This window comes from Panthera pardus, unplaced genomic scaffold, assembly GCF_024362965.1.
Source record: "Panthera pardus isolate Hobbes unplaced genomic scaffold, ASM2436296v1 HiC_scaffold_22, whole genome shotgun sequence".
Classification (NCBI taxonomy): domain Eukaryota; kingdom Metazoa; phylum Chordata; class Mammalia; order Carnivora; family Felidae; genus Panthera; species Panthera pardus.
Genome location: NW_026526788.1, coordinates 21,382,564 through 21,395,185, shown reverse-complemented (window position 1 = coordinate 21,395,185; position 12,622 = coordinate 21,382,564). Strand labels below are relative to the sequence as shown.

The window sequence follows — 12,622 nt, the reverse complement described above, 5'->3', positions numbered from 1 at the left end:
ATATATACATATATGTATAATATATACATATATATGTATACATATATACCTGTATATGTATATGTATACATAACATATACATATATAACATAATATATACATATTATGTAATATATATATATATATATATATATATATAATCAAATCATTTTTTCCCCAAGATCTAGGATTAGGGTTAGAATTAGGGCAGGGATGAGGGTCTGTGTCTACTATTGCAGGCCCAGATAAATTCCTAATCCCTCCCTCTCAAGAAAGCTTACCATATGTTTATTCACTCCAAGATTTATTTCACTTCATTTCTGTGACGCTTTCTGCGTAGGCACTGAGAAACTCTCAGTAGACAACATAAGCATGGTACTTTCCCTTACTGAGCTTATGTTTTGGGGATTTAATGTTAACCAATCATAACTAATCACATCAGTATAATGGCATTGAGAAAACTACCAAGAACTGCAGAACATTCTGAAATTAATATTTACCATATATACTCGTCCAAGTGTTCTACTCTGCTCTTCATTTCATTCTCACAGCTAACCCTCTTGGACAGATGCCCTATCATCCCCATGTAACAGATGAGGAAATAGGGCTCAGATTGCCCAACATCACGTAGAGTTGGCAGAAACAGGTACAAACCTGCCACCAGAGCCAACACCGTTAACACCCTCAACCATGTTGACTGGAGACTTGAGGTCTGAGGTGACAGGGAGGGCTTCCTTGAAAAAGTGATGTTTGAGTTTTGAAGACTGAACACGACATGACTGGGTGAAGAGGGAAGTTTGACGGTGTCTGGGGTCACCTTCTAGGCATGTGCAGCAGCACTTTGCAATGGCCAGAATGGGGAGGAACAGGAAGGGAGAATCTGGGGAAACAGGTCAGTGCAGCTGGCAGAGAGTTTGACCCTTGGGTCTGCAGAGGTAGGAAAGGTGGGAGTTGTCCAGCCTCATGAGCCTCTCTGTAGGGATTCTGGTCTGCACACTAAAAGCAGAAGGAGAGCAGTGAAGAAAGAGTCTCAGGCAAGGGTCGGGTATGGTCCAATGTGTACGTTCTGCATCACTCGCTCTAGCTGCAAAGGCACAGAACATACCAGAGGGGGCAGTAATGGATGAGCAGAAAACCGAGTAAGAAACTATTATAGGTGCTGGCTTGGCCAGGAGGATGGTAAGAGGCAGACTGAATCAGGAGACATCAACATGACTTGCTTTCCACACAGTGTTAGAGATGAGAAAATGATGGATGACATCAGTGCGTCAATACCTAGAATGAACCCACTTGTTATGTACATCTTGCAGCTGTTCCTGGTGCAAGACATATCTAGATACATAGAGATGAATAAAGCACTAAGCATGAGTTTGCAGTCTTGACTTAGTCCATTTAAGCCGTTGTAAGTGATAAGCGAAAGGAATCCAGAAGAGAGTTCAGTATGCACCTCAACATTTGCCAGCTTGTTCAGACTGGATGGAAAGGAACCAAAGTGGTTGCCCATTGCAGCGGAACCATTTTTCTAGAGCAACATCCACCTAGTATGTGTGAATAAATAACACCAAAAAAATACAACTGTGCTAGGTCCTTTAGATACGACATGGTCACTAAATGTACAAGAGGCCTTAAAATTACAAATAACCCACCCCATAAAGAAGTTGTCAGGGCCTTGGCTCACATGCTACACCACTCAAAGGAGAGAGAAAGTCAGGTAGAAGTCATATGAATGTGAAAATAACTCCAGCAGAAAGCAAACTTAATGTGTCAGATGGAAAGAACAGTGATTTGACTGTAAGCCTCACGTTACTCTCCAGCGTGGTATTTACCTTCCGTAAGTGAACCTGGGAAATGAGTCCAAGAATACCCACTGGAATTCCAGGACACTGAATGCATGCTCTGGAGAAATCAATTTGCAAATATATTGAGAGTTTTTATAGCCTGCTGGCTGCCTTTTTTTTTTTTTAATAACAAAAACAACTAAGCAAGTAGACTGCTGCCAAATTTCACGGAGTCTCAGATGGTGACATCAAAATTTTTATTTCCCATTTTAGAACCAGCTAAATTTTGAGCTATCTGAACCCTGCACCTGCTTTTCTTTAATACTGAGTCATAGTTATCCTGTTTTTAATGTAAGGGAAAAGCCAATGGCTTTCAATAGCTATGAAGATTTGTACACAGTGTATAGTGATTTATAGTTTACAAAGTGATTTTACATTTTTGTCTTATTTAATCCTTCAAAGAAGCTTCTAGATAGGTTAGGCCAATTTTGTTTGCTACCTTTTGCAGATGAATATTCCAAGGCTCAGAGAGGTCAATGACATTTCTATTGTCACACAGCTTGTGATTGGTAGAACTAGGACTTAAACTCAAGATTATTGATACTCTACCTAGTACCCTTTCTATTACACTTAGCTGTATGTCTACAATTTGAATAATAATAGTCATGTTCTAGCAAATGATTACTATATGCCAGGTACTAGGTAAGATCATTACATACATTACTGAATATAATCCCCAACACAATGCTGTAAGGTAAGTACTACTCTGAAGACCGAAGTTGAGAAAAGTTAAATGATTTACTCAAAGTCCTGTACAGCTGATAAGCAAAAGAATAAATTTGAACTTATCCAGAACCTAAGTTCTTAACTTATATTCATAGTTAAATAGTAGTTGATGATGCTTAGAGACCTAAAAGCAAATTTTGAATCAAACAGATGTACATAGACAACCTATAGTAAATGTCCTCATATTTTACACAGTGAAAATACTCATAGATGTTTGTTCTTTTTTAAAATAAAGCAGACATCCATTTTGAAGGGGGTAACCTCTAAGTGTTTACTTCATAAGTACCATTAGAGGGCTGATTAGTGAGGTTGTAGCAAAGGAAGGTCCCCAGATGTAGCCATAAAAGACTGTGGAGCAGCTGTATTCCAAACCTCTTCTGGGGAAATGCTCAGAATCTCACAGCCATGTGGAAGCCAAGAGTGACAATGCTTGCCAAGGGCAACACTTTTTCTAAACCAGAAAGTTGGTTCATTTTTTTCATTCCTTCAAAAAATATTTGACCTTCTGCCTGGCTAAAAGTGGAAAGGCTGGATGTATGATGGTGAAGAAAACTTCCATGGGCCCTGCCCCTCCTAATCTCTCAGCCTGCATGGAACAGATGCTTCAGGGCTAAAAATTCAAAGTCCAATATCCAATAAAAGAATAATGCGGAAACACATTTAGACTTTTGGGGGCTGGGAAGGTCACTCTGAAGTCATGACACATAGGGGCACCGGACTGACTCTGTTTGTGGAGCATGTGACTCTTGATCTCGGGGTTGTGAGTTCGAGTCCCACATTGGGTGTATAGATTACTTAAAAATAAAATCTTTAAGAAGAAAGAAAAGAAGTCGTGACATTTAAACTAAGAACTTATAGGTGGCGCCAACCATGAAAAGAATGGGGAAGAGGAGAAGCAGACTCCAAGCAAAGGATACGACATGAGCAAAAGCATTGACCGGGAAAAGGCATAGTTGAGGAAATGAAAGAAGAGAAGTGTACACCAGAGCCTGGTGAGCTGGTGGTGGATGAGGCAGGCACATGATGACTTAAGTGAGGGGTGCATCATCACAGGCCAGAGAACAGGCTTTAGATTTCATTCTAAAAGAATTTGAAGCCCCTGAAGGATTTTAGCCAAGAGCCTGACCCAATTTTTTTTTTTTTTAAAGCACATAGGTTATGTAGAGAATGGGTTGGAGGGGAAACAAGAATAAACTGAAGGTGACTGGTTAGGTTACTGAGCAGTTCAACTAAGCCGTAGTAGTGGCAGGGCTAGGACCTGGGCAGTAGCTTTAGGAAAATCAACAGGTAGATTACTTTGGAGGGGCAGGGAGGATGGAGAAGGGTTGAGTCAAGAATGATCCCCAGGTTTCTGGCTGACACAACAGGGCAGTAGAGAAAGGAACAGAAGTAGAATGGGTTTTTAAAAAAGGACATCAAGCATTCAGGCTTAGATTTGGGTTTAAACTGCTTTTGAGACTTCCAAGTATTGTTTTAGATATATAAGTCTGGAGCTCTGCAGAAAGGTTGGGGCTGCACTTCTAGAAATGTTCGAGTTATCACTAAAGAGGTAAATGTTGAATACCAGAGAAAGGGAACAGGAGAGAATAGATGTGAACCCCTAGGGAGAGGATTAAAGTGAGCCTGGGAGGAGCTCCCAAGGAACAAGATTTTGAAGAGGAATAGAGTTAAAAGGTTACCTCTGACTTCTTCCTTCCTAGACATCTCAAAGCTATTCTATATCCAATCATCTAAGATCACCTACATGTTCAGCCTCAACCCTGCAGTATACTTGTGTGGTTTTTCATAGTGGTGGATGAGAGAAACTCTCCTATAATGTAGATCAGCTAACAAGCTTTTGTAGGCAGGTGACCATGCACATTTAGAGCTCCTTTGCTTCTTAGCTACTATGTGCAAGGTTTGTGACACACACCGTGTAGGCAGTAGGGAGAGCACAACATTGTAAGATACTATTTTAAGTCTGACGTTATTATCTGAGAGAATCCCTGCCCACTATAACTTTACAGTCTAGTCCAAGAGGCACACATGATCATAAGTCACACAAATCAAAATACATAAATGTAATAAATGATATAACAAAATGCTCAGGGCAACCACTGGAAGATATAATTCCCTCCAACAGAGGAGGTCTTTTAAAGTTTCTCAGAAGTACGTATTTGAACTAGTTTTTTTTTTGTTTTGTTTTGTTTTGTTTTTTTAACGTTTATTTATTTTTGAGACAGAGAGAGACAGAACATGAACGGGGGAGGGTCACAGAGAGAGGGAGACACAAAATCTGAAACAGGCTCCAGGCTCTGAGCTGTCAGCACAGAGCCCGATGCGGGGCTCGAACCCACGGACCGTGAGATCATGACCTGAGCCGAAGTCGGACGCTTAACCGACCAAGCCACCCAGGCGCCCCAAACTAGTTTTTGAAGAAAGAGTAGCATTTGAGACACAGCAGTGTGGAGAATCATACGTGCTTTGCTCAAGAGTTTGGCCCTTATCCTGGATACAGTTGGGTACTGGAAGCTTTGTGGCAGGAAAATAATATGATCAGATATGATTTAAGTAACTCTGATAGAAGTAGAGGAAGAAGAGAGTTTGAACACAAGGGCCTCAGATCTGCAACACAGAGGAGGGCCTGAACTGGAACAGAGAGAATGAAAAGCGGAGAAAAGATTTGAGGAACCAGATTAGTTCCGTGTTGGGAGAGAAGAGCGAGAGTTAAAGACATCAGGGTTATAGGTATGTAGGGTAATTATTAACAAAATCACAGAACCTAAGACCACAAAATCAAAATTAGTGATTGACGTAGCCTGGGTGATGAAGTAGCTTTGTAGATAGTCAGCGTGCAGGGCCCTTGACATTTGATGATGATCAGAGAGAGAAGCCTGGGCTGGAGATCATAGTGTGGTCATTTTTGGTATTTGGGTGAGAAGTGAAGTGGCCGGAGTCGATGGACCTGCCAGGGAGTTTACTAGCTACATGAACTTAGCTGGGGTCTGTGCCTTCATTTCCTCACCTCTACTGGGGGAAGAATAACAAACCTCATAAAGTTGTTGTGGGAATTAGCTGAGTTAATACAAGTAAATTGCTTCAGAGAGCGGCAGGCAAGCCCATAGTAAGTACTGAGTAAGTTCAGCTAGTAGTAGCATTAAGGCAGCCAGGACCAGTGGCCTGTAGACGAAGATGCGACGGGTGCCAGGAGGGAACAGTGGAAGAAGTTGGAATGGCAGCATCACTGAAATTCTCTGAGAAACAAGGGATGTGAAATAATTGAAAGTATTCTGAAGTATACCAACATCAAAAGCAGAGAAATTCCATAGGAAATTACTAAAAGAGGCATTCTCATTCCTCTTTACTAAGGAATGAACAGAGATAGATAACAAAAGCCCAATGGCTCTAGTTAATGACAGATCTGGATTTTAACCCAGATCTCCTGATTCTGCTTTCCAGAAATCCAAGGTGCCTGAATTGCTTCACTTCGGAATATTTTCCCTGAATTTATTTGGAAGATCTGTTTTTATTTAGTTTTGTTTGTTTTTACTTTTCTTACCCTTTAAAAAAATCCCTAATTAACCAAAAGCCTTGGCTCTGAGGTCAAGAGCAAGGATTGTAGAGTCAGGTGGTTTGATTTCCATTTCTAGCTCTACTATGTACCAAGTTCACTCTCTTGGGTTTGTTTTCTAGCTCTGTGGCTCTGTTTCCTTATCTGTAAAATGCAAGATTATAATAGTACCTTATTGTTATTAAATGAGCTAAGCCATTTTATAACAGTACCTGGCACATAACATTTAATAATAATAGCTGTACAATTTTATTATTTAATTAGTATATCTTTTTCACAACCAAAATATAAATCAATATCTTCCCAGTATTTTTTTTTTAAACTGGCCCTATGACCTCAAGTATTTTTAAAGTCACATGTCATTAGAAAAAAACAAACTCAAAAAACCATTTACTGGATGGTATGAACTGGGAATTATTAAATTTCACTGTAGTTTATCATGTTTACATGAAGAACTAGAATTAATGCTTAGGAAAAAATATTTTTAGTCCCATGACTTCTGTAACTCAAGAGAGAAAAAAAAAAAAGGAAGGGAAGAGAGGTGGGTAGGGATGGAAGAGAATAGTATGACAAATCTGCGTTCTCAGTAGGCTATAAGAAAGGCATACTAGAAAAGGCTTTCTTTCCTAAAGCTGTAACAGAGCTAAGTCTTTAAAAACGAGTAACAGTTAACCTGCCAAGGCCGATCTCCTTAGGGAGAGCGGAGTCTATACTTTCATGGAGATGACATTTGAAACAAACTTGAAGGATGGAGAGGAGTTAGATACTGGTGAAGATTGGGGAAGAGAAGTATAGGTGGATACAAAATCATGAGCAAGGAAAAGGAAGTTGGTGGGGCACCTGGGTGGCTCAGTTGGTTAAGCGTCCAACTTGATTTCAGCTCGAGTCTTGATCTCAACTCAAGTCTTGCTCTCAGGATCGTGAGTTCAGGCCCTCCGTGCCCAGAATGGAGCCTACTTTAAAAAAAGAAAAAGAAGTTGGAAACCAATGTGTTGCTGACTAGCACACAGTCTAGCTCCCCCAAGTGTGGTCCATGAAGTATCAGTGTCACCTGGGAGTCTTGTTAGAAATGCAGCATCTCTGAGTTTACCCTGACCCACTGAATCAGAATCCACATTTGAAGATACTTTAGGTGATACATAAAGATATTAGACTTTGAGAAGCAGTGTTCTAGAATATATGGTTGCCTCTTAAACATGGTTGAACATTCAAATAATCTAGAGAGTTTTTAAAAAGTTTTTTGGTATTTGAGGTTTTTTTGATTTTTTGGAGCTCCACCCCAAGAAATTCTAAATAAATTGGCATGAGATGTGGTCTGGACCCTGGGTTTAAGTCTTCCCAGATAGTTCTAATGTGCACCCAAGTTCGAGAACCATTGGAGATTATGAAAAAAGCTTCTCGCTGAGGGGTAGTGGACAGTAAGCCTGATTGGGCTGAACTGCAGAAAGCTTCATATACCAAACTAAAGACAGGTGATTTTGTTTTGTTTTGTTTTTAAGGTGGGCCCTAGGGGCTAAAAACCACTGGTATGTGGATCTGTAAAGGAAATTGTGGTTCTAACTCAAGCATACCCCTGACTTGAAAATGGATGTGGAAAATACAACATTCATCTGTAAGATATAAACTGCCATGAAAATACACTGATAGCTGTTTTTCTATATATCAAAAATGTTTCTTAAAATTAAAAAAAATATATATATATAGTAAAATGATTAAAAGGAATGTTTGTTTCTACTACCTTTGGGTTTGAAAAGCATGCAAAACCCAAAGACAGATTCCTAAATGCAAAGGCCTCTGTCTCAGATGTATTACTTAAATCCAAAAAGAAAAAAGGACTCAAATTCTATTTCTGAAATGTCATCTTGATGGCCCCTGCCATCACACCTTTCCATCAGATGGCGCTCTCATCACAATTTGTAAGATGTCAATATTTTATAATAGGTATACAGTCTCTCAGCCAAGGCACTCATGCTTTTTGTAGAACACTGTACTTGGTATAAAGTCTTTTATCCAATGAATGACCTTCCTGCACCCCATGTGGTTAGGGCCAACACACTCTGATTGTATGACCAAGAACAAGAGAGATTTACAAGAGGAACTCACTCCCCAATTTCTTTTTAACTATCACCCATACCATACCTGAATATAAATGGACATAATTAATAGCATTTTTAAAAATTATAGAAACAAATCCAATATTTCTATAAAAGATAACATGTGCTTGCATCAAGGTGATAGGAGAAACACCTTGCTTCTTATGGCAAGATTAACCTGGGAAATTGGATTGGCTTTTGGAAGAGAGGATGCAAAATAAAAAAAAAGTTCAACTGGGTTGTAGTGATGATTGCATATCTATATAAATGTATTGAAAACTATCAAACTGTATATTTACAATAAATTGTATGGCATGTGAATTATATGTCGATTAAGCTGTACAGTGTGGGGGGTAAGGGGTTCAACTAGAGAAGACTGCTGAGAAGCCTCCCTAGGAAGACACAAGGAGACCACGGGGGTAACATCATCATAGGGCCATCTAAGAACCCTAGTGCCCAGAAGATTAGGTATAAGTGGTAATAGAGGTGAGAAAATCCTGATCCTACTTGGATTTGCCCACTTTCTAGGGCATGTCCTGCCCAAATAAGTCACCTTCCTTCTCTACAACCTTTGCAGAGTCCTGGGAAGGGGGGCAGATATTGAAATCACTCCAGAAGCACTTGACACTTTGATGTTCTTGGCTCCAAGCATTAGTGACCTGGGGCATGCTGGTCAGTAGCACTTTCAGCACAAAAAAGGAAGCAAGAACTAGTAGAGCAGACAGAGGAAGTACTGTACTAACATGTTTACATAAGCTGAGGTATCCTGGGTGATCCCTCTTAAAGAGACAGAAACTTGTCTGGGGTAAGTAAACAAACTCAGGGGCACTGAGGACACTCTTGGGCCCCAACAGAAACCCAGTTCTGCTGGTGCTTCTAGGCCTGCACAAATGGTCTGCTGCTTACCAGTGAGTGAACACGGTTATTCCTACAATTGTTCTTGCTTTCCTCAGGTTTTCACAGGGGCTGGGATTTGTTCTCGGGCCAGTATTCAGGTCTGTCGCTTCACACTGAGAGAGGACGATGAACTATATGTAGGCAAACTTTGTTTTATGAAGAAAGAGTTCATAGCAAAAGCAGCTGATTTACTTTGACTGTATTAAGACTGGTTATAAAACACTGAGACTTTATGCAGTTATTATTCAGTAAGACAAGATGTTCTCAGCTTCCATAAAGAAGCTCAAATATAATGAATCGATTTTGTCGTGACTGATGTGGGGCAGGAGGAGGGAAAGTATTCTTTGCAGTGATGGAAGACAGTCTTTCATTTTAATTGGTGCATGAAAAAGCAATTCCAGAGTAATGAAGTAATGATGCTGTTCTCCCTTTTTGAAAGATTAGTTGTACTTTGGGGAGTGAGCACTTATAAAACATATGGACATTCCTGAAATACTCTATTCTGACTCAATATCCCGGGCTCCTTTATGCCCATGAGAACTCCAGACCCCTGATATTTTGATGTTGATGGAAATCCCACACAGCACCTCTGTGAGCCTCATTTTATAGATAAGACTAGGCCCAAAGGGCTGTAAATGGCTTTCCCAAGTATCTGAGTGACCTGATCGTTAGAGATAGAGCCCTAGAAGAGGTTCTTTTCCAACACAATCTCAAAAACCACACATACAGTGAAGAGTGTGCTTTGGAGATCACAGGGTTACCTAGAAAAAGTCACTGCCTTCAAAGAGCTTTCAGCTACACCTCAGGGTTTTGACCTAACGGATTGTGTTGGTAAGAAGAATCATGTTAAACTACCCCATAAGAAAGTAGAGGCCTCGTTCTCTAAGCTTTTCTGTTGAATGGGAAGGAAGGCTTAAGCAAGGCAAGAAAAGAAAAGAAAAGTAAAGAAAAGAAAAGTAAAGCAAAGAAAAAAGGAAGAAAGGAAGGGAGGGAGAAAGAGAAGGAAGGAAGGAAAGAAGGAAGAAGAAAGCAAGCTAACCTCACTCCCTCTTGTCTGTCTTTCCACAGGATCGTGTAATTTTACTGCCAGTATTGAGAAATTCATGGAAGAGATGTCAGCAGGAAGTAAAAATTCATGGAGAAGGGTGTGTGTGTTTGCTGCTTCCACACATTAATGGCATGATTTTTTTTATGCAAAAAGAAAAAAAAAAGAAATCTACCCACATTTTAATTTAGCATGAGCCAATTTACAGAGCATGGAAATTCACTTTCATTCCCAGGATTGGCGCGTGTGCAATTAGCAATGCAGTGTATATACAAGAAGCCATGCTGTTAACAGTTTATCCTAAGTAATTTGGTGTCATTTACAAAAGGAAGAAATTCCTGCCGCCAGAAGGGACAGAAGACGGGATGATGAAATCACAGAGAAACACTAAAATTACTAACTCCACAACAGCTCGCCTTATTTTTCTTGGACCCAAACTGTCAGGGTATAAACACTATTTGTTTCTTTTTTAAAACATCTATAGTTTTGCTGTAAATAATAACACTGTATAAATTCTAACAGAAAAATAGAATAAATGTTGATAAGGCACTGCCTCTTAGAACACAAACAGAATATTGCAAATGCATTTAACATACTAGGGGTCTCAAGTGACTTCACCCTAGAAGAGGAGGGAGGGGTCCTGGGTGGGGGGGGAATCTTCACTGATTCTTGTATATTAGCAATTATAATGTTTGTATATGCAAAACTGCTAGCTTGATTTTAAAAAACAGAAACAAATCTTTAAAATCTGCTGCAAATTTAAATAATTCCCAAAATGAGGAATTCTGTAGTTCTGTGAAAAAATTTTTTCTTCAGAATACTAATATTTTGATGCATGTGTATCACCTTATTTTGATTAAATCTTTTCCAATTTTGCAAACACTACAGTATACTGCAACACAGAAGATTTTATCTGTAAACACAAAGCCCTTCATCTAATATTTGTTGCTATTGCCAATTTTTCAATGAAATGAACTAAAAATGAAAAAAAAAAAACCCTATACAGTAGTTGCTTTAGGGGGAGGGTGGGTGCTGTTAGTGCTTAAAAGGGGGTAATGCTTGCCGCTTTAGAGGTGGATGGTGCTCATAAGAGGCCCCAGTCGGGGGTATTTAAAATGGACTAAACAGAAATTCTTAGCTCGTAGAATGGCAGCACGCTGTACAATTATTACTGTATTGTGTACTGGCTATAAGATGTAGACACCTTTGAATAAGCCAATCATTTGTAACCATTCTAGCAGTGTCATATTAGGTTAATAAGGCTGCTGTGTTTTAAAGGGCATTTTTATTTGGGTTTTGGTGAAATCCTTTAATTTGTTGATTATATTCATATAAAATCAGCATTCATTGACACATAGCTCTAATGACATATGTATGAAAAACCATACACTGGATGACCTAGTCGATTATTTAAGCATAAAATAAATTGTGTTAAACTCTTCACCCACCTGTGCTCTACAGTGTCCTTGTGTTCTCTGGCAAAATGTGCATTTCGTGGAGGAGCGAAGAATTAAAGATTAACCGACAAGTGATCTTTGCCCTCATCCTGTTTGTGCTCCCCCCAGAAAAGTGGGGAATTGGGGCTTATTGCAACTGCATGTCCAGAAGTTGTCAACTGAGAGCTCCAGGAACCCTCCAGGGCTTTTCATCCCTCGTGCTCTTGTTTGCAGTTGGCGTTTGTGGTCGGTGCTTAGAAGTTGGGAGATTTTACATAACCCAAATTTCTAACTTCCCGTAAAAAGCAAGATTTGACAACAGTTCTCATTTCCAGAAGGCAACAACTTGTGGGGCCGTGTCATGCTTGCCCTCTGCAACCAGGTGTGGGGGGTCCAGACAGTGCAGAAGCCAGCCCCGCCTCTTACATTTGTTGGTCCTGATTGGCCTGGTAGGTAGGCACTGAGGTTTGCAACCAGACACTACATGATTAATTCAACAGGGGCAGAGACTGGCTGTTTTAATTTTCATTCTAGCCCAGAGCCAGGCTATACTGGTGGTGGTACTCACAATTATCATCACTAAAATTGGAGCACTCTCTATATGCCCGACTGTAAGTGCATCGCATTGATTCAGTCTTCATAACCACTTCATGAGGTAGGTACTGCCTTGGGTAGTAATTGTCCCTTTACAAATATGAAAGGGGTGCTTAGAGCCATTTGACAGGGTCACCTATTTCCTGTCCATTAAAGATGATTGCTGATGGGGCACCTGGCTGGCTCAGCCACTGGAGCATGACTCTTGATCTCAGGGTGGTGAGTTTGAGCCCTACCTTAGTGCAGTTTAAAGAAAAATGTTGAATTGGATCCATTGTTCCCAACGAAGATTCAATATCAATGCGGAACACATGTATGGAGAATTTACTTTGCATGAATAATGGAGCTAGACTGCATTGTATGAAATCCAAAGCAAACAAAAAGTGCCTCTCCACCACCACCAAAATCATAATGAGCAAACTCAGACCCCTGAAAGGGTAAAAAAAAAAAAAAGTTCCAAAAGC

General features: G+C 40.0%; 1 protein-coding gene across 34 annotated transcripts in view; it reads left to right on the top strand.

Moving 5' to 3' along the window:
• The window catches only part of ANK3 (ankyrin 3), a 679,089-nt gene extending 667,518 nt beyond the window's left edge, over positions 1–11,571 (top strand). For all 34 annotated transcript variants that reach the window (XM_053910305.1, XM_053910324.1, XM_053910308.1 and 31 more), the window contains one exon: positions 10,152–11,571. The gene's annotated coding sequence lies outside the window, so the exon portion shown is untranslated. The remainder of the gene's footprint in view (positions 1–10,151) is intronic.
• The last annotated feature ends 1,051 nt before the right edge of the window (positions 11,572–12,622 follow it).